The sequence below is a fragment of the Gadus macrocephalus genome, chromosome 6 (genome assembly GCF_031168955.1).
Source record: "Gadus macrocephalus chromosome 6, ASM3116895v1".
NCBI lineage: Eukaryota > Metazoa > Chordata > Actinopteri > Gadiformes > Gadidae > Gadus > Gadus macrocephalus.
Window position 1 is genome coordinate 27,085,621 of NC_082387.1, and position 25,964 is coordinate 27,111,584.

The 25,964-nt window shown below is 48.1% G+C and overlaps 1 long non-coding RNA gene across 1 annotated transcript; it reads right to left on the reverse strand.

Annotated features, from left to right (window-relative positions):
• Positions 1-1,113: 1,113 nt before the first annotated feature.
• On the reverse strand, positions 1,114-12,489 carry LOC132459012 (uncharacterized). The gene is made up of 5 exons (XR_009526069.1): positions 10,458-12,489; positions 10,068-10,233; positions 3,912-4,568; positions 2,119-2,257; positions 1,114-1,340 (listed from the first exon to the last, which is right to left on the reverse strand). It is a non-coding gene; the product is annotated as an uncharacterized LOC132459012 (long non-coding RNA).
• Between the last annotated feature and the right edge of the window lie 13,475 nt (positions 12,490-25,964).

The window sequence follows — 25,964 nt, forward strand, 5'->3', positions numbered from 1 at the left end:
CTGAATAGTCCTTAACTCTGTGGTGAACACTGTAGTCCTTAACTCTGTGGTGATTAGTCCTTAACTTTGTTGGTGAATAGTCCTTAACTCTGGGGTGAACACTGTAGTCCTTAACTCTGTGGTGAATAGTCCTTAACTCTGTGGTGAACACTGTAGTCCTTAACTCTGTGGTGATTAGTCCTTAACTTTGTTGGTGAATAGTCCTTAACTCTGTGGTGAATACTGTAGTCCTTAACTCTGTGGTGAATAGTCCTTAACTCTGTGGTGAACACTGTAGTCCTTAACTCTGTGGTGAATAGTCCTTAACTCTGTGGTGAACACTGTAGTCCTTAACTCTGTGGTGAACACTGTAGTCCTTAACTCTGTGGTCAATAGTCCATAACTCTGTGGTGAACACTGAATAGTCCTTAACTCTGTGGTGAACACTGAATAGTCCTTAACTCTGTGGTGAACACTGTAGTCCTTAACTCTGTGGTGAATAGTCCTTAACTCTGTGGTGAACACTGTAGTCCTTAACTCTGTGGTGAACACTGTAGTCCTTAACTCTGTGGTCAATAGTCCATAACTCTGTGGTGAACACTGAATAGTCCTCAACTCTGTGGTGAACACTGAATAGTCCTTAACTCTGTGGTGAACACTGAATAGTCCTTAACTCTGTGGTGAACACTGTAGTCCTTAACTCTGTGGTGAACACTGAATAGTCCTTAACTCTGTGGTGAACACTGAATAGTCCTTAACTCTGTGGTGAACACTGTAGTCCTTAACTCTGTGGTGAATAGTCCTTAACTCTGTGGTGAACACTGTAGTCCTTAACTCTGTGGTGAACACTGTAGTCCTTAACTCTGTGGTCAATAGTCCATAACTCTGTGGTGAACACTGAATAGTCCTTAACTCTGTGGTGAACACTGAATAGTCCTTAACTCTGTGGTGAACACTGAATAGTCCTTAACTCTGTGGTGAACACTGTAGTCCTTAACTCTGTGGTGAACACTGAATAGTCCTTAACTCTGTGGTGTACACTGAATAGTCCTTAACTCTGGTGAACACTGAATAGTCCTTAACTCTATGAACACTGAATAGTCTTTATACCCGTATGTAATAATGTTATGTGACGAGTGTCGTAACAGATTTATTAGTAGTTGTTTTCTATCTGTGTCTCAAAGAGATCACCCTGTCGATGTCCTGCACAGGACAAACACTGACCCTCGTTCCTCGGGTTACGTACACAGTGTTACAGGTTGTTGCTGTACGTGATATTATTACAGGTGGTTAGTGTACGTGTAACACTGACACTAGTGATACTCACTGCAGATCCCACCAGGAAATGGCCGCTCTCATATCTTCAGAAGAAAGAGAAGACAAAGAAGATAAATAATTAGCAGAGATAATCGACATTGGTGAATGTATTTTCCTCTGCGCCCGACGTCTGCAGTCTGGCGTTCATCAGTCAGTCGTGTTCTCCGTCTGAAAGGCCGCTGCCGCCTCGCGTTCTCCTCTCGCTCCTTCAGACCCACAACGCATTCCTTCAGATAAATGCTCCGGTTCTCTGGCCATCATTTTTCTCTCTGCAGCTCCATTATAATACTATTAGAAGTGCTGCCTGCTCATTCCATCCTCAAATGAGTTTTAGAGAATAAAACCTTATCCTCCTCCAGGATTCAGGGCTATACACTTTTTATGGAGCATTTGCAATATAGATTTCTGTTGGATTTTCTTCTTTGTACTTCTTGCTTTGTGTTCATGTTTTATGAAGGCAGGAGGGAGAATAAGTACTCGTATGTTAAACTTCTGAATAAGTGCAGATCCCTCAGAAGTACAGAAGAGGAAATGGAAATATGCTGTAATTAGGTTTGTTAACTTAGAATCCTCTACTTTGGTCTCACTGTGTGCATATGCAATCCAGGGCCGGATAGGTTAGTAGTGTGGAGGTTGGATCTAGGTATAAACCTAGATGTAGGGTTAAGTTCAAATGTGCGTTGGTGTTACAGTAACATAGGGGACTTTTGTGACGCGCGATTCTAAAAAACCTTTGGAGTTCTGTCGTAATCCGAATGAAACATCTCTGGGGTTTCTGAACACACACTGATTTACCTGCCCTTATTTAAGTAGAATATTTACCACAGCTTGTGTAGGTACGTCTCAATCCTCCCGATGTAAGAGCTCCGGTTGGTTTCCACTCTGGTTAGAGTCGGCCCTCTCTCCCCCTGACGTGTCGTCACCGTGAAGAGCAGCATGGAGCTCAGAGGCCCAGGGCTGCCTGAGAACATGAATATTTAACCTGCAGAGATCAACAACCCCGTCCGGTGTCTCCACAGAGGTAACTATATTTATAGCCTCGGTTAGCTATCTCCTTAAGGGTTAGCATTAGTCATCTCAATAAAGGTTAGCTAACGTGATGAGAGCGAGTTATCTCTGTAGAGTTAGAGTTAGTTGTGTTAGTTATCTCTAAGATCTGGGTTGGTTGTGTTAGTAATCTCAGTAGAGGTTATTTGCGTTAGTTATCTCGGTAGAGTCTGTGTTAGTTATCTCTGTAAGGTCTGGGTTAGTTGTCTGGATGAGGGTCAAAGGTCGGGGGCAGTGATGAGGAGGAGGTTCAGTGGGTGTGAGGAGAGGAGGAGAAAAGATGATCACAAACTGGCTTCCTTGTGCTTCTATTCAGGCTCAGCCCTGCCAGGGAATTTGCTCGCGTAAAACAAACACATATCAGCCCGCAACGAGAGGCGGGTCTCAGGTCAGCACACACCATCCATCTCTTATGACAAGCTAAAGCGCTAATTAGCTCTGCCCCCGCTAGTGGCGCCGTGTATCTTAGCCCCCTGATCTGCTAGCGCCGCGTAGCGTTGTGTAGCCGCAAGATAACCTGCAGCTTCACCCCACCATCCATCAGCTCGCGGCCCAGACGGACGGACGGACGGACGCAGGACACAGGCCGGGGGAAAGAAGAGGAGGGAGACGGTAAAAGAGGAGGAGGAGGAGAGAGATTGAGGCTACGGAGAGGCAGGGCTTTAGGAGATGGGGAGACGTGATTGACCAGGGATAGAAATGTAGAGGAGAAGAAGACGGACGGTGACTAGAGAGAAAGGGAGGGTTAGAGATAAGCAACAGAATAGAGAGGGCGCGAGAGAGAGAGTGACCGAGAGAGAGAGAGAGAGAGAGAGAGAGAGAGAGAGAGAGAGAGAGAGTGACCGAGAGAGAGAGAGAGAGAGAGAGAGAGAGAGAGAGAGAGAGAGAGAGAGAGAGAGAGAGAGAGAGAGATTTACGGTCTGTAGACGGACAGGCAGCGAGAGAGGAGCCAGACAGAATGAACAGAGAGGTAGACGGACGGACGGACAGCCGTACACACACACACACACACACACACACACACACACACACACACACACACACACACACACACACACACACACACACACACACACACACACACACACACACACACACACACACACACACACACCAAGCTTCTCAATGATTTGGTTGAGAAGATACCAAAACAGGAGAGGAATGATTAGAGGACGAGGAGGGAGGAGGAGAAGAGGTAATGAGGAGGAGCAAGGAGAGGAGACACCAGGAGGAGGAGAGATAACAAGGTGGGGCAAAAAGAGGAGACACAAGGAGGAGGAGGAGGAGAGATAATAAGAGGAGCAGGAAGAGGAGACACAAGGAGGAGGAGGAGGAGGAGAGATAGTGAGGAGGAGCAGGAAGAGGAGACACAAGGAGGAGGAGGATGGCATAGAGGAGAGGACAGATAGGAGACAGGGGAGACCGAGAAGTGAGGAGCAGTCCCCCCTGCTCCTCTCCAACACATTAATATCTTCATATCGCTCCATGAGAAATATTATGATTACAATCTGATTAACATTTAGATGACATTTAAAAGTAATTAATAACAAAATACTGATATTTCTTACCCTTTGGGATTCATGATCTAGTCTTCTATTCATCAATCCGTCCTTCTCTCCAGCTATTCTGCGAGCCGCAGGCAAACTCAGTATGAACTTTCTACCAGTGGACGACATTTGTTTTATTAGCAGCAAAAGTTTTTTTCGAGTTCCGTTTGTGCTTTATTTGTTGTATTTTGTTCCCTCTCAGACACAGTCCATCAACCCATATATCTCCTTGGAGATTAGATACTAATCTTATCGCGGCTCTCCTCCAATTTTCAGGACGTATAACGTCTCCATGAAAAATAGTGTAACCATGGAAACACGTCCCGGTACAAAAGCTGCATTTCATAGCAGCCCGCGCCGTCTGTCTTCCTTTTGCCACGGAGTTTGCTCCTGATTGCGGTTCCAGCCGAGGTTCCAGCAGCTGCTTTAATTGGCCAGTTGGCGTGAAGAAGCTCAACAACAAAAAAACGATTCCATTTATTATGAACGCTCACGTCGATCCCGACAGCGATCCCGGAGCGAAACTTGGAGAGTTCGGCTCCTGCAGCGGTCCTGCCTTCCACCCGGGACGGCGGGATGGGATTCCTGAGACTCTCTCCTGCAGCGTTTAGAGTTCTCCTGTTCTGTTATTGATTGGACGCTTTTATTTTCCTCTGCCTCTCTTTGGGCCCAAAGCGTCTGCGAACAGAGTTCATGCAAAAGTCATTAATCCATTAGAACAAACAATCGGCTCGGGCCCTGGAAAAGTTTATTATCGGCGGCTCAATCATTAAAAGCGATAGGTAAATATCAGACTGGAGGGCCTGGGAGAGAGCTGGGAGAGAGCTGGGGGAGAGGGGGGGGGGGGGGGGGGGGGGGGGGAGTAGGGAAGGGAGGTGTGAGGATGGAGGGCTGGAGGCGCTCGACTTCCTTTCATGTTCAGAGAGGAGATCCTGGAAGCTTAAGGCGGCTAATACCTGCCTAGCTTGACACGCTATCACCTTAGCCTCCTTGGCCCAGCCGGAGGAAAGATAAACGAGCTGCAGGTCTGAAACCGGAGAGAGAGAGAGAGAGAGAGAGAGACCGAGGGAATGAGAGAGAGACCGAGGGAATGAGAGAGAGAGAGAGAGACCGAGGGAATGAGAGAGAGAGAGAGAGAGAGAGAGAGAGAGAGAGAGAGAGAGAGAGAGAGAGAGAGAGAGAGAGAGAGAGAGAGAGAGAGAGAGAGAGAGAGAGAGAGACCGAGGACAAGAGTGAGAGAAAGTGAGAGGGAGCCAGAGTGCGGGAGCGAGAGAGCTCCTATTCACCGCAGTCATCCCTCATTTTTATTTATTTATTCACTTTTCTTTGTGCTCTGATTTGTATTGTTGTGAGTTCACACCGCTCCACGAAGGATACCGAGAGCGCAGCCTCCGTTCAACCCGGTCGTCATGGTAACCCCCCCCCCTCTTTTTATCCTTTGCTTTGATGGCTGATTCCCTCCCTCTCAAGTCACCATCCGCAGGACGCCAGGTGATTAATGGAGCTTCGCATGCCAGCAGCGAGAGAGACTGCAGGTATAATAGTTTACATCCCAGCTCTCTCAGTGTGATGTAAACGGCTTTCATGCCTGAAAAAACATCAATGATGAAGAAAAGTATTCCGTGGTGCTTCAGTGATAACACACAATGGTTAGGCCTAATCCATCACTTTAGAAAGAACCACAGGGGTCTAGAGAGCGAGATAGACACAGGCTTTGGCAGGATTATAATAGTTTACAGAAATGGTTTCCAAGCATCCAAGAAAGAAAACTACCAAAATTGCCCATCAATTTCCACTTAAATATTTTGAGTTTTATTTTTCTACAAGTTAAATATTCATACTGATGGCTATGCCCCCCTTTAACTTTAGAGGCAGTAAAATACATATTTTAAAAGACAATATTAAAAGATTGGACCTTTTAACCACCAAGTAGATTCACAGCTCAAAGGACATCTCTGGGCAGCACTACATTACCCAGACATCTCTGGGCAGCACTACATTACCCAGACATCTCTGGGCAGCACTACATTACCCAGACATCTCTGGGCAGCACTACATTACCCAGACATCTCTGGGCAGCACTACATTACCCAGACATCTCTGGGCAGCACTACATTACCCAGACATCCATTCTTCAGGGTATTATGGCACATGACTCTTCTGGAGTTGGTGGCGTGCCATAGCTGCTCTCATTGGTTCACTCTATGAACACGCCATTTTAGTTCATTACTGCCCGTCTTGTGGATTAATGAACCCACTCCAAACGCATTAAAACAGAAGCGTCCTACTTCTGGTGGGACTCATTAGGCACAAGATGGCTGCTGTCACTGAAGACCTCTGTCAGCTTCCAGCGCGGTGTAAACCGCTCCATGCCATCAACTGGGACCTTCTTACATTCATGCATAAAAAGCTCAACTCATTTCAACATCGTATCCCCAGCTGAAGAGAATCTAGAGTCCCCACTTTAGTTTGATATCACACCGTCTAGACTTCAGACCATAAGGCATTTGTTATAGCCTACTTCATGCACAACCTGACATCTTTTGTGGCTTATATCATTTTGACTCCACGCTTTGGTTGTCATCAGCCTCACTGGTAAAGTCACTTTGGAGAATGGCTGCTGTGTGACTCAATGTCATGCAATAAGATCAATGTTTAAACAACCCCGTATTCAGTGTTGCTGCATTCAGAGTCAAACCACTACATTCTACTTTGTGGTCGTTTTTGCCACAGAGCTTGGAGACTATGACAAAAACTTAGTGACACTCTCTCATACATACATACACATATATGTATATATATATATATATATACATATATATACACATATATGTATACTGTATATTCACAATCACTAAGCCCTAGTTGCCCAATGCACATGTCTGGTCACTGTGACTCGTAACATGCCTTTTCAAAATGTGTTTTACATGCACTCTCCCTGTGTGCCTTCCCTGGCGGTTTCACCATAGCAAGCTGACCTAAGACACTGTCCAAGTGGTGGCTGAAGATATACTCACATACTCGTATTCTACTCATGTTCCTGACGTCCGTCTCTGTAGCTCCAGTCGTGCACCCGGCCCCGATCGCAGGCAGAACTGAGGCTGGAGCCGACCTCCAACACAGGAGAACTGACACCAAGCTGCTCACACTCTACCGTCTCCAAGTTGTCAGAGTGGGTGGGATCGCCCCAGGGCTTAAGATCAAGAGCTCCATTACAGAAATTGGAGGACCTATCGAGCCAGGCTATTTTTAACAATAATAAACCTGCAATTTGCCAGTGAGCCGATATTAAATCAAATGGGAGCGTTTGGGAGCAGTAAGGCAGAACACAGTAAGAGTCAGACCGCCCGTGTAATCACCTAATTGACTCTCTCGAATAGCAGCCTTTACAGCATGCAAGGGGGTCCCTGGCCCCCGCATTTCATCTACTCATAAATACTCCAGGAGTAGGAGTATTTACGTGAAACCACGCCGTGAGAGGGGTGTATAATCACCCTTCAAATGGGATCATTCTACTCCTAATTAAGACTATTTTTCTCCTCGTCTGAAACAACGATGACTTTGAGATCAAGGTGGGGAGAAGTTGGAAAGACAGAAGTTACGTGGTGGTCCAGCTGTAAGCTCTGAGCTCCTGGGTCTCCTCCTCTGCCTTCTCCAATCCTTCAATGAGGTTGAAGGTTTCCTCCTGTGTACTGTCTGTTTACTGTATTTAACAGAATGCTGCACAGTCTTGCCGGAACCTCTCTTGTTAACCAACCTCGTGAATAAAGGTTAAGATAAGGTTAAGGTTAAGGTAAGGTTATGGTAGAGCCCGTCCCAGCTAGTAGACCGAAGACATCAGAACCAATACAGCTCAACAACAGAGTTCTGGCCAACTGGCCGTGCTACTGTGATGCTAACCAGCGTAGCTAGCTCAAGTGGGAGCCGTGAGTGGGAGGGAGCGGCGATGAGAGCGTAAAAGAAGAGAGAGCCACGAGCTGGCCAGCATGTTTTATAAGTGGGACACAGTAGATATATCGGTTATGGGATGGGATTTTATAGATAACAGTATTTAAAGCACCATCGATCAGAACAGACGATTCAAAAAATGCTCCTTATTGCAAGTATAATAAAAATGTATTTAATCAAAAGGGGAGAAGGCAGAAGCAGAGCCGAGGCTTATGGGCTTGACTGCTGTGAGACGACTCCTCCACCTCTCCACGACCCCGCTCCACCCGGGTGGGGTCGCAGCAGGGTGGAGCCATCCCTCAAAGTGACGGGGGTCTGATCTGAGTGACAGCCGGTAAACAGTCGTATTTATGGAAATAGCTTGAGATGCAATTAGTCGAGGCGTGAGCGTGCAGCGCATGGCGGTCTTAGCGTCCCACTCTCTCGTGTCAGGGAGGGGTCGTGATTAGCGCTGGAATAACACTGGGTGTTGTAAACAATGTCTCTCACGATGATAACCCCTGAACCCATTAGAGGCGCCATTAAGAGCCCGGTGCGGATTCCCAGAAATTAAAAACAATACGGTGGATTAGCCATAATGGGATCGCAGTGTCACAAACTGACTTATGTTTCATAGTTTTGCTCGCTTTGCCACTCGGGCTGGAAGTTCTGACCTTTCAAAAGGTTTTTTTAATTCCATCCTTCAGAACAGTGGGGCCTGGTGATAAAGTCCTCAACGGAATACTTTAATCATACAGACCACAGGATTCATAACTTGCAAAGACGTTTTCACCCCGGGCGGTCTCTGGTTAATGACCCTGTCTGACCTTCACTCGCTTATCAATTTTTTATCAGCCAAATTCAATTATCTGAAAATGCCGGGTAGTAACACCTCAATTTCAGACTTCAGTGCTTGGACCTCATATCTTGGGTCGATATCTTATTAAAATATATGTATTAGAGGAGATTATATTTAAAACTATGTAAAACGGGAGAGGAGTTTCACTGGAGAGAATGGTTAATATCTACAATCTGAAGCTCATTTAGCAGCCTTTCTAGGTACACTAACGATGACATACTAAAACAAATACTAGCATACTAAAGACCAACACTAGCATAGGACCAACACTAGCATACTAAGGATCTTAAGACTAGCATATTCTAAGGACCTTAACACTAGCATACTAAGGACCTTAACACTAGCATACTAAGGACCTTAACACTAGCATACTAAGGACCTTAACACTAGCATACTAAGGACCTTAACACTAGCATACTAAGGACCTTAACACTAGCATACTAAGGACCTTAACACTAGCATACTAAGGACCTTAACACTAGCATACTAAGGACCTTAACACTAGCATACTAAGGGCCTCAACACTAGCATACTAAGGACCTTAACACTAGCATACTAAGGACCTTAACACTAGCATACTAAGGACCTTAACACTAGCATACTAAGGACCTTAACACTAGCATACTAAGGACCTTAACACTAGCATACTAAGGACCTTAACACTAGCATACTAAGGACCTTAACACTAGAATACTTAGTATCCTGACATGCCAGTCATGACAGATTAGTTCAATGCAGGCTAACTAAAATGTATAAATACACATTTTGACTTTAAAGTTAGGGCCTATCAGTATTCTCCTTTAAGGATCCATTTTGGAAAAGGAAAGCGTAACAACTGATACCTAGCATTCTCCAGACAAGCCGCTGGAACACAAACAAGGTGCACAAACTATTGAACATGTCTCCCCAATATTTTAGAATTAATAGAAAAGCAGTTCACTCAGCAGAAGCTAAAATCAATAAGTCATGCAGTGCACACAGTGCACACTATTCCTGAAGCCAAACAGTATACAGCTTGTATACACGGAAACACACAAGGAATCTGAACCAGCAACACAGAGCAAGGTGTGGTTAAACATCTACCCTACAATCAGGCGTCTGGCCCACTGTACAAGAGATTTCAAATATCAGGTATCAGGAAGGTCCTCATGTATACACATGATGTAAGGAAACTCATATTGTTGCTCCAATAGCAATTGCATGCTTCCACAATTCTCGAAGTCTTTAATGTCGCCAGCTGGGCAAAGCCTTCACTAAAGTAATGCATGAATATTGTTCAACTTTTGTTTAGCGATCATAGATGTCTCGAATTTCTGCCATCCAAACCAAGGCTGTAGCCACAATAATCAGTTCTGCAGAATAGGAACATCATGAGCCAGCATCAGACTCACCATGTACTGGGATGGAGGGAGGAGCTGGGATGATTGGCCAATGAGCTGCAGCTGTGCTGGTTCAGTGGTTTGTTCTTGGAGTAAGAGAGGCTCGAGCCATAGACGTTTATTCATAGACATTGGCCAGTACAAACCAGTACAAAACGCCATATTGGAGATGTAAAGACTGGCCAGGGAAAGAATGAGGCTACATTAAACAAAGGAGCAGTGTTTTTCTGAATAAAAAAAGCACTATGAAATGTACATTACCAACAGGTTTCAATCAGTGATTTTAATTCACGGGTTTATGATCTCCGGGGAGTTAAACAACATACATAAGAAAAAAAAAATTATATTGATGTTGCATAAAATATCTATAAGATATGAAATATGAAACAAACACCAACTCACTGAAATAGGTGGAGAAATGTGAACGTTATAGACTCTACATCCAGATAAGCCAGAGCTCCCCTGTTGAATTTGTGTTTCCAGACCGGTCTTGACCTCTCCAATATGGCGGTGCCGTTAACGTAACTAGGCAACAGGACCAAGTAGTCAATGCGTTCTCTAGTTTATAGGTCTATGGCTTCAGGGCCCCTATGGATATATTCAACATCAAAATACATTTTCCACTTGCTTGGATGCTCATATCTGAATCATTCATCTGTTTAATAATGTATGCCAAATGCTGTATTTCAGCTTTACATGGAGAAACATCACAGAGGTCAAACACAAGTTCAAGTTAACCATCGTCCCTTAAGAGGTGGGATGGGTTTGCAGCCAGGCTCACATGACAAAACATAAACACAATTACAGACAGACAGCAACAACAACAATAAAATATAGAGGAAGTCCAGACAGGGGATCAAATTAAAGTGCAACCACAGTATGCACAACGCAACAATATATCCCTACGAAGTCCAAGAAAACTGGTGTTTGTGTTTGATCTTATGATCTTCTCACCCGATTGAATGTGTTGTAGTGCAAATGTCTGTGCTCATCTTGAGGAGGAATTAGACTCGGTCTTTAATGAGATACACTTTGATTTCCATTTTATCAAATGAGTCACCAGATACAATAATTGGCAGAGAGGGTGGAGCGAGTGAGAGATACGTAAGCCTGGTAGTCCGCCCCCATCTTTAATTTAATAAATTGTGTAACATTTCGGTTGAGAAAAAGTCATTCCAAAGTCCTTTATTGGTTCAAAAGCGTTGATTAATCCGTCTCCCGTTGTACACCCCCCCCCAACCTTTCATCTGGGCCGTACGTACATATGATCAATTATTCAATATCCTAATCGCTGAATGAGAAAAGAGCGTTTAGTGTGCGGAGGCTCCAGCTGCCTTTCAATTAGGCGAGCGGCTCTCGTTTGAAACCGCCGTCGTTCCAGACGCTCCGCTGCAGCGATTTAGCTTCTCCTGTCCAGAATCACTTCTCCTCAAATCCATCCTCCACCCGTGGTCCTGGCACAACGACTCAGCCTGACTCCTCTCTCTCTTCCTGTGCTCCTCAAAGCCATGCGGTCTTGTCCCCTAAACCGAGCCTGACATCCACACACTTGTTCATTAAGCAGCTTAAAACCCTCTGATTAATTGGCTTTGTTCCGAGCATGGATGTGACCTGCGGCCGACACACACGGGCCGACCGGAAGATGAGTAATGATGAGCAGAGCCGCACGGCGATGAGGATATCGCCTTATTGATCGTATGAACGCACCCGATGAAAGCTGCTAGTGTACCGCAGAGGAAGGAGTGCTCTTGAAATAATAAGCATGATTTATGAAGCTCCTGAAAAAAACCTCAAAGTAGTCTGCGTTCAACAACACAAAACCTGCAAGAACAGAAGGGAATAGATGGGAGACGGGAGCCATCCCATAATACAGATTCAGGTAGATGTGCTTCCAGCCCAGGGGAGCCCTATCTGCCCTCTATTTAGAACATGAAAAGAGTCCTCCCTTCTTTTTTAAAGGAGATAGCAGGAGAATAAATTGAATTTCCCATGATGCATCATGGCTCTCTCCCGTGAGAGGGAGCTCGCCCAGACAACGTCTCTCTAAACCTCCGTAACCGATGGTTATTGTCCTCTTTATTTACCTTCTTCCTCCTCCCTCCTCGGCGGCTTCTCGCCATGCGGTTCACTTCCTTCATTTGTTTTACGTTACTGCCGAGCTATTCTCAGTTACTGCCCGGAGTTTAACAGCGTGAGTCCATCTCCTGTGAACAGGACAAACAGAACTAACCTGTGACCTAACCATGACCTGCCATGAACTGACCGTAATGTCACCCGACTCTGATGTCATCGGATATGATATGTCCCTGTTAACCGGGTCCATGGCCTCATCATTTACATGTAGGGCGTTTATCAGACGCTTTTATCCAAAGCGACTTACAATAAGTCCATTCGTCAGAAGAAAGAGAATCAACAATATATCGCTGCCGGTACAGTAAGGATGATCATAGAACCAATCATGTTGTCACCTCATCATGTGGTCACCTAATCATGTGGTCAGCTCATCATGTGGTAACCTCATCATGTGGCCCCCTCATCATGTGGTAACCTCATCATGTGGTCACCTCATCATGTGGTAACCTCATCATGTGGCCCCCTCATCATGTGGTAACCTCATCATGTGGCCCCCTCATCATGTTGTCTCCTCATCATGTGGTAACCTCATCATGTGGTAACCTCATCATGTGGTCACCTCATCATGTGGTAACCTCATCATGTGGTCACCTCATCATGTGGTAACCTCATCATGTGGCCCCCTCATCATGTGGTAACCTCATCATGTGGCCCCCTCATCATGTTGTCTCCTCATCATGTGGTAACCTCATCATGTGGTAACCTCATCATGTGGTAACCTCATCATGTGGTAACCTCATCATGTGGTCACCTCATCATGTGGTCACCTCATCATGTGGTAACCTCATCATGTGGCCCCCTCATTATGTGGTAACCTCATCATGTGGTCACCTCATCAAGTGGTAACCTCATCATGTGGTAACCTCATCATGTGGTAACCTCATCATGTGGTAACCTCATCATGTGGTCACCTCATCATGTTGTCTCCTCATCATGTGGTCACCTCATCATGTGGTCACCTCATCATGTGGTCACCTCATCATGTGGTCCCCTCATCAAGTGGTAACCTCATCATGTGGTCACCTCATCATGTGGCCCCCTCATCATGTGGTAACCTCATCATGTGGCCCCCTCATTATGTGGTAACCTCATCATGTGGTCACCTCATCAAGTGGTCACCTCATCATGTGGTCACCTCATCATGTGGTAACCTCATCATGTGGTAACCTCATCATGTGGCCCCCTCATCATGTGGTAACCTCATCATGTGGTCACCTCATCAAGTGGTAACCTCATCATGTGGTAACCTCAACATGTGGTAACCTCATCATGTGGTAACCTCATCATGTGGTCCCCTCATCAAGTGGTAACCTCATCATGTGGTCACCTCATCATGTTGTCTCCTCATCATGTGGTAACCTCATCATGTGGTCACCTCATCATGTGGTCACCTCATCATGTGGTCACCTCATCATGTGGTAACCTCATCATGTTGTCTCCTCATCAAGTGGTAACCTCATCATGTGGTAACCTCATCATGTTGTCTCCTCATCATGTGGTAACCTCATCATGTGGTCACCTCATCATGTTGTCTCCTCATCATGTGGTCACCTCATCATGTGGTAACCTCATCATGTTGTCTCCTCATCATGTGGTCACCTCATCATGTGGTAACCTCATCATGTGGTCACCTCATCAGGACCACATTTCTGCATCCCTTCAGAGGTCAACAAACATCCAATCAAACTTTAAGGAAACATCAACATCCTTTGTGTTTTCAATTCCAACCGCACAGAAATTAGCATATCCAATTAGCACACACACCAACAATAAAAGACTAAAATGTTGATCACAGTTCAGTAATCATGCCAACAATTGAAATTACAACGGTTATATTAGTTCAGCAATAATATCCACAGTAAAACATTACAATGCATTTAGTGCTTGAGTGATTAGAGCTGCAATAGCAACGCTGCAGGCCGTACAAGAGGAAACCATCATAATGTTCTGCAGAACCAAGCTGTGGTGAGAACTACGGGAACAACTCTGGGGGGAGGCGGGAGGGCCACTGGCTGATCCCCCAGCTCCCCTCAACGATAGAGCGCTGTTCTAACCCGCGGCCCCTCAAAGCGCTCACAGTATCCCCTGACAATCACCCATTCATACACGCACCCGAACACCAACGGTGGAGTCATCAATGCAGGGCCACAGCCAGCTGGTCGGGAACAGTCTGGGTGAGGTGCCTCGCTCAGGGACTCCTCGACACTCGGCCAGGAGGAGTCATCAATGCAGGGCCACAGCCAGCTGGTCGGGAACAGTCTGGGTGAGGTGCCTCGCTCAGGGACTCCTCGACACTCGGCCAGGAGGAGTCATCAATGCAGGGCCACAGCCAGCTGGTCGGGAACAGTCTGGGTGAGGTGCCTCGCTCAGGGACACCTCGACACTCGGCCAGGAGGAGTCATCAATGCAGGGCCACAGCCAGCTGGTCGGGAACAGTCTGGGTGAGGTGCCTCGCTCAGGGACACCTCGACACTCGGCCAGGAGGAGTCATCAATGCAGGGCCACAGCCAGCTGGTCGGGAACAGTCTGGGTGAGGTGCCTCGCTCAGGGACACCTCGACACTCGGCCAGGAGGAGTCATCAATGCAGGGCCACAGCCAGCTGGTCGGGAACAGTTTGGGTGAGGTGCCTCGCTCAGGGACTCCTCGACACTCGGCCAGGAGGAGTCATCAATGCAGGGCCACAGCCAGCTGGTCGGGAACAGTCTGGGTGAGGTGCCTCGCTCAGGGACACCTCGACACTCGGCCAGGAGGAGTCATCAATGCAGGGCCACAGCCAGCTGGTCGGGAACAGTCTGGGTGAGGTGCCTCGCTCAGGGACACCTCGACACTCGGCCAGGAGGAGTCATCAATGCAGGGCCACAGCCAGCTGGTCGGGAACAGTCTGGGTGAGGTGCCTCGCTCAGGGACACCTCGACACTCGGCCAGGAGGAGTCATCAATGCAGGGCCACAGCCAGCTGGTCGGGAACAGTCTGGGTGAGGTGCCTCGCTCAGGGACACCTCGACACTCGGCCAGGAGGAGTCATCAATGCAGGGCCACAGCCAGCTGGTCGGGAACAGTCTGGGTGAGGTGTCTCGCTCAGGGACACCTCGACACTCGGCCAGGAGGAGCCGGGGATCGAACCAGCATCCTCCAGGTTACCAGCCGACCCGCTCTACCTCCTGAGCCCCATTCCACCCCTCCACAATCAGGAGGGTGGAGGAGGGGTGGAGGAGGAGGGGTGGAGGTGAGGTGGAGGTGAGGTGTAGAAGAGGGGTGGTGGAGGAGGTGGGGTGGAGGAGAGGTGGAGGAGGGGTGGAGGAGGTGTAGAGGAGGGGTGGAGGAGGTGGGGTGGAGGAGAGGTGGAGGAGGGGTGGAGGAGGGGTGGAGGAGGGGTGGAGGAGGTGTAGAGGAGGGGTGGAGGAGGGGTGGAGGAGGAGGGGTGGAGGAGGAGGGGTGGAGGAGGTGGGGTGGAGGAGGGGTGGAGGAGGTGGGGTGGAGGAGAGGTGGAGGAGGGGTGGAGGAGGTGTAGAGGAGGGGTGGAGGAGGGGTGGAGGAGGTGGGGTGGAGGAGAGGTGGAGGAGGGGTGGAGGAGGTGTAGAGGAGGGGTGGAGGAGGGGTGGAGGAGGGGTGGAGGAGGGGTGGAGGAGGAGGGGTGGAGGAGGGGTGGAGGAGGTGGGGTGGAGGAGGAAGGGTGGAGGTGGGGTGGAGGTGAGGTGGAGGAGGAGGGGTGGAGGAGGGGTGGAGGAGGTGTAGAGGAGGGGTGGAGGAGGGGTGGAGGAGGAGGGGTGGAGGAGGGGTGGAGGAGGAGGGGTGGAGGAGGGTGGAGGAGGGCCGCTGGTCCTTCAAGCTTAACAGTTTCCCAAAGCTTTTACCAGAAATGATCAAACATTTAAAAGCTTGCAGCGATGAACTGACAATTGTTTTGAAAGCTTTTAACAATAATGAACTGATCATAGAGTAAAGCATTTACTGGTAACTCAGTTCAGATTTGTGTTGCATTATCTTTGATCCGAGCTGTTAAATCTCTTACCGATGATAAAGAGATCTTCATCATCCTCATCATCATGATAACAGGACGACACACGCTTTCCCGATGAAATTGGTTTCAAAGTCAGACAAACAACCTTAGCTGTTGAGATCGTACCCAGAACACGCGCACACAGCCTTTTCATCAATAAACACCGCAAAACCAACCCCTCTCACAACGCACCTCCACCTCCTGAAGACAGGAGCTGGGTGGAGGAGGCTGGTTCTGGACTCACCAGAGGTTGTAGAGAGGCAGCCTCAGAAGGAAGGAACCATGGCCAGTATGTAGAATCAACGTCTCAGTGGCCAGACGCCTCCCTCCCGCCAAGCCCCAGGGTGGGGGTCCTATAGCGAGCCAGGCCCCAGGGCGGGGGTCCTATAGCGAGCCAGGCCCCAGGGTGGGGGTCCTATAGCGGGCCAGGGCCCAGGGTGGGGGTCCTATAGCGGGCCAGGGCCCAGGGCGGGGGTCCTTTAGCGGGCCAGGGCCCAGGGTGGGGGTCCTTTAGCGAGCCAGGCCCCAGGGTGGGGGTCCTATAGCGGGCCAGGGCCCAGGGTGGGGGTCCTATAGCGAGCCAGGCCCCAGGGTGGGGGTCCTATAGCGGGCCAGGGCCCAGGGTGGGGGTCCAATAGGGTGGGGCTGAAGCCTTGACTGCGATTCAGGCCTTTGCTCATAAAGTTAACTTGAATTCAACCTGAAACCTTTGCAGCCAAACGGCAGCTCAGAAACACCAGTTCAACCGCTGGAGGCTCCAGTCAGAAGAACTGCTCCAACCACCGACCTTCTGCTGACGCTCCAGAAGCAGGCAGTCAGCTGGAATCAGAAAGCCCTACTGTGCTGACCCGTGTTCAACCTCAGGTCCAACGTGGCTGGTTTGCTGTGTTGCTGTGGTTCCAATACTGTCCTGCCATGACTGAATGAGTTGTGTGTGTTCTTGTTACCTCTAGTCTCTCATATGAATAGACACTTTGAACAAGGTAAAGTTTTAATCGTGTTACATAAGGTCTGAAGGGGGCTCTCTCCGACACTAGGTTCCTCCAGACGTCTCTGCTCTGTCCTCAGTGTTGTTTCAGACCTTATTGAGTCAGGGAGGTTTCGCTAAAGCAATTAGCCTGATCCCATTAGCAACGGCCGGCGTGCCACACAGCAACACCAGCAAGCCGCTAGCGATTAGCTCAGCGAACTGTAGAGGGGGCTGCGTCAGTGCTGGAGGAAGGGGTTAGCAGTGGTCCACTGTAGCGTGGGCTAACGTAATGTAGCGTTGCTAACCTAATGTAGCGTAGCTAACCCTAGCATGGTTAAGGCTGGCAGTAGGACGTCTGTTTGGTGGTGAACAACCGAAGTATTTCATTTGATGACGTATTTTTTTTGTGTATTTTGTTATTTGTTCAATTCATGTACCGTACTTCCCAGCCGTGAAAAGGGGAGGTGGCAAGTTATCAACTTACCCAGAGCGGTAAGCCCCGCCCACCAACGAGGTCCAATCAGAGCAGCGTGGTTGGGCAGAGAAACAAGGGACTTCCTTTTCCTGACTGGTAGCCACAAAACCAGCTGTGATTGGTTGTTTTATGGCCGCCTACCCTGGCCCTGGGCCCAGTTTCCCGAAAGCATCGTTAGCCTAGGTGGATCGTGAAGTGCGTCGTACGAGCATCGTACATTTTTCACACCGTTTCCCAAAAGCATCGTTGGCAACGAACGTCGTGAAAACGCTCGTAGCTAACGAGTGCTCCAGGGTACTCGTAGGACGCTAAGAGCATCTTTAGCCTACCATTGAGTGAACTCATTATTGCATGCGGGTGTCTTCATTCATAAAAAATGAAAACATTCAGGAGTATGCAATAATACAAATTATTCTAAAGAGGTAAGAGACTCCGTGCACAGTCCCGCCTTCCCCAGTGAACCAAGAAAGCCTGCGCCGTGATGAGCGGGGGATTTGACCCCCTCGGTTTTACACAGGAAACCGAACCGGATCGGCAGTGTCTAAAGACCTATAGCCATGGTTCGAGTTAGGTGGGAGCCAGTGGGAGCTGAGCTCCCATTGAGGGAGGTCTGGCTCCCATGAAAGCAGCAAACTCAAATATCTGTGGGGGTCTCTGAAAATACAGCAGCATAATATTGTAATTACAAATAAAGCTATTTTCCCTTCCACATGCAGAGTTATTTTGACGTTAAGTGGGATAATAGAACGCCGATCATTATTTGGAAAATAAGCCCAGACAGGGCGAACCGGACACCGATGCGAAACGGAAGTGCTTCGACCTGAAGGGGCTTATTTTCGATAATGAGCGGCTACTTGCCAAACGAAAAAATAACTTCACAAGGAGTTTTTTTTTACAATTTATGGGTTACCAACTTACCATACGTAGTGTTGATCAGCAGAGAAATAGTCAGCCAAAGACGTTGACGTCGCTTAGCAACCGAAGAAGCTGGCGTTGTTGTGAAGGGCCCATGCAAGTGAACGGAGAGTTCCACGGCATTGAGAAGATCCGTGTCATATTAGCCCATATTTACGTCCTTTATCCCCCCCCCCCCCTGTCAAAATCCAGTGCAAGGCCGGTACGGTCTCCCCCCACCGTCAACAACTTTAAGAGACCCCCACAGAGATGGAATCATAACTCCAACCCTGCCTATAGCCTACTTCATCCTGCCCAACAATATGGGCAGGATTTGGACCAAGCTCTCCTAATCGGGTCAGCAATAGCCGCGTTTGGATGATAATGTATGAATGGAACGTTGCATTTTTAATGTCTACAACTATTCTATACTAGAGAGCCAATCAATGCAACCTCATGCGGAATCAGATAAAGTCGGCTCTCTTGCTGCGCAAAATATATGTTTTAAAAATCAGCACATTAAGATAAATCTAGTTCTCACACAAGCTACTTTGGATTTTTGTAACATGGAATTATTTCAGGGGGGAAATGCGGTGAATAAATGTATACACAGTGCGTTCAGGATTAGAACCGATATATGTGTCGGCCTAGGCCTAATCAATTGTGTTTTAATATCTTTAGCATTCATATTATTGCAATCAATTCTTTTCGTAGGCTATTCTGCGGTTGGCCTTGATGGGGAGATATTCTAACCCTTTTTAACCCCATTTTCCTGCGACATTCCTGCGTCTCCCCCTGCGTCATAGCCCGTTTCAGCACCATGTCAGTGGACAGGTACAATCCTACGAACGTCTTGAGTGCAGCAAATGCGCGTTCATGTTAGAAAATTATTATATGTTAAAAAAAATATTGATGGTTCGAAAGATCCATCGTGAGAATGATCGTACGAGCGAAGGTCCGTCGTTATCGGGAAACTGGGCCCTGGTTGAATGTAGTTCGGCTACATAACAGTGTTATGCAACATCACAGTATGATGCTACATCACAGTATGATGCTATCGCGGTATGATGCTATATCGCGGTATCATGCTATATCGCGGTATTATGCTACATCGTGGTATGATGCTACATACTGGTGTGATGCTACTTGTGGTATGATGCTATACCGTGGTATCATGCTACATCGAGGTACAATGCTACATAGCGGTATTATGCTACATCACGGTATCATGCTACATACTGGTATGATGCTAAATTGCGATATGATGCTACACCAACATACAATGCTACATCATGTATAATGCTACATCAGGGTATCATGCTACATCGCGGTAGGATGCTACATCGTGGTATAATGCTACATCGTGGTATTATGCTACATCGCTGTATGATGCTACATTATGGTATGATGCTGTATCGTGGTACGATGCTACATCGAGGTGCAATGCTACATAGCAGTATGATGCTACATCGTGGTATTATGCTACATACTGGTGTGATGCTGCTCGTGGTATGATGCTACATTATGGTATCTTGCTACATCATGGTATAATGCTACATCATGGTATCATGCAACATGTGGTATCATAAACCAGCAGGCTGCAGCTCTCTGCAGCCCGCGTGCGACTGCACACTGCCTTCAGGGTCGGTTGTTATTCACCCAGAAACAATGAATGTATGCGAGGTTACGACCTCGGGCTGACTGATGAAGAAGCTAAGGCGAGTTGTAACTATTTACCAAGGGCTTGTTACGGACGATTATGGTATGGCAGCGCCACAGAGAACGTTACCAGGGAAACAAGATCCTCATTATTTCTAGCCAGCCCCGCACAGCGGAAGCAGCGAATCAAAAGTATTTCTCTGCGGTGATTCTCGGAGTCTAAACTCGGCAAACTGCCGTCTGACACCTTGAAAAAGAATGTTATTATTCGGAGCGCTCTCTAATTATCTACTTTTTAAGAATGCTGTATTTTCCTTTGCGTCAACTTACTTTAATCTTACGTACCAATAGGATGTATGTTTGGAAGACAGATTACTCAAATCACCAAAACAACCTGCACAGAAAATACAGTCTATCCTCTCTCTCATCGTTAAGGAGCAGGTAGGGGTTAGATAGTACAGAGACAGGTCATTAAGGAGCAGGTAGGGGTTAGACAGTACAGAGACAGATCATTGAGGAGCAAGTAGGGGTTAGACAGTACAGAGACAGGTCATTAAGGAGCAGGTAGGGGTTAGACAGTACAGAGACAGGTCATTAAGGAGCAGGTAGGGGTTAGACAGTACAGAGACAGGTCATTAAGGAGCGGGTAGGGGTTAGACAGTACAGAGACAGGTCATTGAGGAGCAGGTAGGGGTTAGACAGTACAGAGACAGGTCATTGAGGAGCAAGTAGGGGTTAGACAGTACAGAGACAGGTCATTAAGGAGCAGGTAGGGGTTAGACAGTACAGAGACGGGTCACTGAGGAGCAGGTAGGGGTTAGACAGTACAGAGACAGGTCATTAAGGAGCAGGTAGGGGTTAGACAGTACAGAGACGGGTCACTGAGGAGCAGGTAGGGGTTAGACAGTACAGAGACAGGTCATTAAGGAGCAGCTAGGGGTTAGATGGTACAGAGACATGTCATTAAGGAGCAGGCAGGGGTTAGACAGTACAGAGACATCACAGAGCAGATAGGGGGCCTAAAGTGATTTAAACTGAGTCAATATGACGAGGCAAGTATCCACCCTCCCTCACCTCTCGAGGTGAGGGAGGGGCGTTCTCAGAATAGAGATCTGGACCCAGACCACAGAGGAAGAGGTGTGGTTTAACCATCCATCCTGACGTAGAACCCCATCAGAGGTCACACGGGACAGGAAGCGAGCGAGGCCGTCTCCATTAGACGCCAGCTGGTGGAGAGGAGTGAGTGTGAGTGGATCCAACGAGAGAGGATCGTTAAGCACACGCTCGCCCTCCTCTCGGCTCGCACTTCTCTCTGCTCTCCTCTCTCCTCTTCTCTCTGCTCTGCTCTCTGCTCTTCTCTCTCCTCTTCTCTCTGCTCTTCTCTCTGCTGACTCTTCTCTCTGCTCTCCTCTCTGCCCTTCTCTCTGCTGGCTCTTCTCTCTGCTGGCTCTTCTCTCTCCTCTTCTCTTCTCTGCTCTTCTCTCTCCTCTTCTCTCTGCTCTTCTCTCTGCTGGCTCTTCTCTCTGCTGGCTCTTCTCTCTGCTGGCTCTTCTCTCTGCTGGCCCTTCTCCCTGCTGGCTCTTCTCTCTGCTGGCCCTTCTCTCTGCTGGCTCTTCTCTCTGCTGGCTCTTCTCCCTGCTGGCTCTTCTCCCTGCTGGCTCTTCTCTCTGCTGGCCCTTCTCTCTGCTGGCTCTTCTCCCTGCTGGCTCTTCTCTCTGCTGGCTCTTCTCTCTCATCTCCTCTCTGCTCTTCTCTCTGCTCTTCTCTCAGTTCTTCTCTCTGCTGACTCTTCTCTCTGCTGACTCTTCTCTGATGACTCTTCTCTCTGCTCTTCTCTCTGCTGACCCTTCTCTCTCCTCTTCTCTCTGCTCTTCTCTCTGCTGACTCTTCTCTCTGCTCTTCTCTCTCCTCTTCTCTCTGCTCTCCTCTCTGCTCTCCTCTCTGCTTCTCCCTGCTGGATCTTCTCTCTGCTGGCTCTTCTCTCTGCTGACACTTCTCTGCTGGCTCTTCTCTCTCCTCTCTGCTCCTCTCTCTGCTCTCCTCGCTGCTCACTGTTCGCTGCCTGGCGTTCTGCTGCCAGGAGGCGGTGGGAACAGCTAATGGACGACACCACAGACCTTGAGGAGAACCATTATCTCCAACGGGGTCCTCTTCTGCCGAGAGGACCCAGATCTCCTCCAGGGCCCAGCTGTGGCGCTGGTCAAACACCTGGAGACGACTGGACCCTCACAGAGTGAGGCTCTGGTGTACATCGGGTACACAGTGTGCGTTTCATCCAACACTTAGTGGTGGGTACCAAACGCTGTAGACCTCAATACAGAGAACACTGTGAGGCAGTTTCTCACGTCAGAGGATTAGATGCTGAAGACACTAAATAATAAAATGTAAGCACCTAATAAAACCTAATCCAAGCTGCATGGCATGCAGTAGTTAAAACACTAATACTCTCACTGAAGTAAGCACTTTTATTCATGCTAATACTTTTATACTTTCAGTCCAATGAAAGTACCTACAATGATGGATGGCATGTATTCAATCATATGGCCTGTGCTCCGCACCTCTGCACGTGTTCAGGGATAGATGATCTGCTCTTCTCTCTGGATCCCTGGGACTGTTGGATCGTGTTCAGGGATAGATGATCTGCTCTTCTCTCTGGATCCCTGGGACTGTTGGATCGTGTTCAGGGATAGATGATCTGCTCTTCTCTCTGGATCCCTGGGACTCGTGGGTTGTGTTCGGGGATAGATGATCTGCTCTTCTCTCTGGTTCCCGGGGGTTGGAGGGTCGTGGGCGGAGGGTTTGAGTTCTTCCCCTCATCTTAAACCCTTCCACTGAGGGATGCGACCGAGGAAAGGTTTGAGAGCAGAGTTCTACGGTGATCTGGGAGTCCTGCTCTGTTCCTGATCAACAGGAGCCAACGGTGGAGGGACAGAGTTCTGGTCGGACTCGTTGAAGAATAAATAACAATATTAATAGTAAAGGCTGACATGAAGAATGACATGTAGCATAACTCTTAGTATTAGTGTGAGTGTATACTAATACCTACAGATTTACTAGGTAATATACACAGCGGTGTACTTTAAACTACTAATAATAAGTGTGCCTTCCACAGCAGGATTAAAGGCGGGCCTAACAAAGACGGACAATCAACGTTTAAAAAACGCTCACATCCATGAAACCAGGAATCTATTTAATTATGAAAACCCGTGTAAGGCCTAATAGGAGGCGGCGGGCTGAGGGGGAATGTTCCACTGAGCTTCTGGGGAACATGTATGTAGCGGGGGGCTGATTAGACGCCAGCCATAGCCTGTCGAACACGCATCACTCCATGCGATGGGAATCTAGTTAGCAACCATATTAAACATTTAATAACCATGAAATTGGGTAAAGCGAGGTGCCAGGAGAGTCCGTTCTGATAGGATCAGACAGCGCGTGGTAATGAAATGTGATAGGCCCATATCTCCCCAAACACACTTTTTATTAAAAGACAGATGCGATGCAACAACTTTATATAAAATAGCCCCTGGCTAAATGTGATCTCTCCCTCGCTCTCTCATTATCTCTCTCTGCTTTTTCATTCTGTTTCTGTAAGCTTTCATTTTCTCTCCCTCTCGCTCTCTCTCTCTCTCCCTCTCTGTCGCTCTGTGTCTGTCTCTGCCTCTCTCACTCTCACTCTCTCTCTCTCTCTCTCTCTCTCTCTCTCTCGCTCTCTCTCTTTCTCTCCCTGTCTCTGTCTCTCTCTCTCTGTCTCTCTCTGCCTTTCTCTGTCTTTGTCTCTCTCTTTCTCTCAAATGACAATAACTCAGCAGAGACAATTAAATGAGGATATGACTTCCTGTTCATGTCTAGCCAATAGAAGACAGAGATGAATGATCTGCATTCATACGGCCTGTGAAGGCTGATGTGGATCTATCGATTAATTAATTGATGGATGGTTCTTAGAGAACATCACTTCAACTGCTGGTTTTGTTTTCTGAGGGGAAACCATCTATCCAACTTCTGTTACAGCAGCAAATGAGCATCCCTGTGTAACCACTTTTAGAGTCCTGTAAATACATTGTTTACTGATTCATTTCACACATGAAGTGACAAATTGCCGCAGTGCTGTCGCTCGCGGCGGCTCTGAGCGATAAACTCTCCGGATCCATCCGTGGAGCCGGCGTCCATCTTGTATTCATGAGGCAGATGTTTAACGAGGGAGACCGAGCGGGGCTCTGATGAAAGGAATAACGACGCTCCGAACACTTCCTCGACGGGCGGAGTAGCTTCCAGCACAACCGCACAAAGTCGATCCAATATTCCCTAACCCCCCCTTCTGCCCCTATCTGGTCCATCAGGCTGCAGTCGTAAGGTAGTGTCACTATTTGATCACATGCACGTGCTTGGTTCTAGCTCTGAGATGTCCTTAGCCTTTACGTTATTTATTGTGTGTACATTGTTTGTAGTTTTCACTTCACATAGACATTCAGGGCGTGAAGCATGCGCTTTTATGCAAAGAGACTTACAATAAGTACATTTTTCAGAAGAAAGAGAAACAACAATATGTCGCTGTCGGTTCAGTCAGGATGTTCATAGAACCAAGAGCCCAGAACTGACAATCACTTGGTTAACCCATTCCCCTAAACAACAGAGATAGCTAGGATAAGACGCGATGCTCAGTGCTAAAGAGGGCTAGGATAAGACGCTACGCGATGCTCAGTGCTAAAGAGGGCTAGGATAAGACGCTACGCGATGCTCAGTGCTAAAGAGGGCTAGGATAAGACGCTACGCGATGCTCAGTGCTAAAGAGGGCTAGGATAAGACGCTACGCGATGCTCAGTGCTAAAGAGGGCTAGGATAAGACGCTACGCGATGCTCAGTGCTAAAGAGGGCTAGGATAAGACGCTACGCGATGCTCAGTGCTAAAGAGGGCTAGGATAAGACGCTACGCGATGCTCAGTGCTAAAGAGGGCTAGGATAAGACGCTACGCGATGCTCAGTGCTAAAGAGGGCTGGGATAAGACGCTACGCGATGCTCAGTGCTAAAGAGGGCTAGGATAAGACGCTACGCGATGCTCAGTGCTAAAGAGGGCTAGGATAAGACGCTACGCGATGCTCAGTGCTAAAGAGGGCTAGGATAAGACGCTACGCGATGCTCAGTGCTAAAGAGGGCTAGGATAAGGCGCTACCCGATGCTAAGTGCTAAACAGGGCTGGGATAAGACGCTACGCGATGCTCAGTGCTAAACAGGGCTGGGATAAGACGCTACGCGATGCTAAGTGCTAAAGAGGGCTAGGATAAGACGCTACGCGATGCTCAGTGCTAAACAGGGCTGGGATAAGATGCTACGCGATGCTAAGTGCTAAAGAGGGCTGGGATAAGACGCTACGCGATGCTAAGTGCTAAACAGGGCTGGGATAAGACGCTACGCGATGCTAAGTGCTAAAGAGGGCTAGGATAAGACGCTACGCGATGCTAAGTGCTAAACAGGGCTGGGATAAGGCACTACGCGATGCTAAGTGCTAAAGAGGGCTAGGATAAGACGCTACGCGATGCTAAGTGCTAAACAGGGCTGGGATATGGCACTACGCGATGCTAAGTGCTAAAGAGGGCTAGGATAAGGCGCTACCCGATGCTAAGTGCTATTTAAAGCACCAGGACGAACAACATACGAACAACATAAGTGCGTAGGAGGGGTGAGGGGTGTGGGGTGGGGGCTGGAGGGTAAGGGGGGGGGGGCAGGAGGGTAAGGGGGGGGGGGGGCTGGAGGGTAAGGGGGGGGGGGGCTGGAGGGTAAGG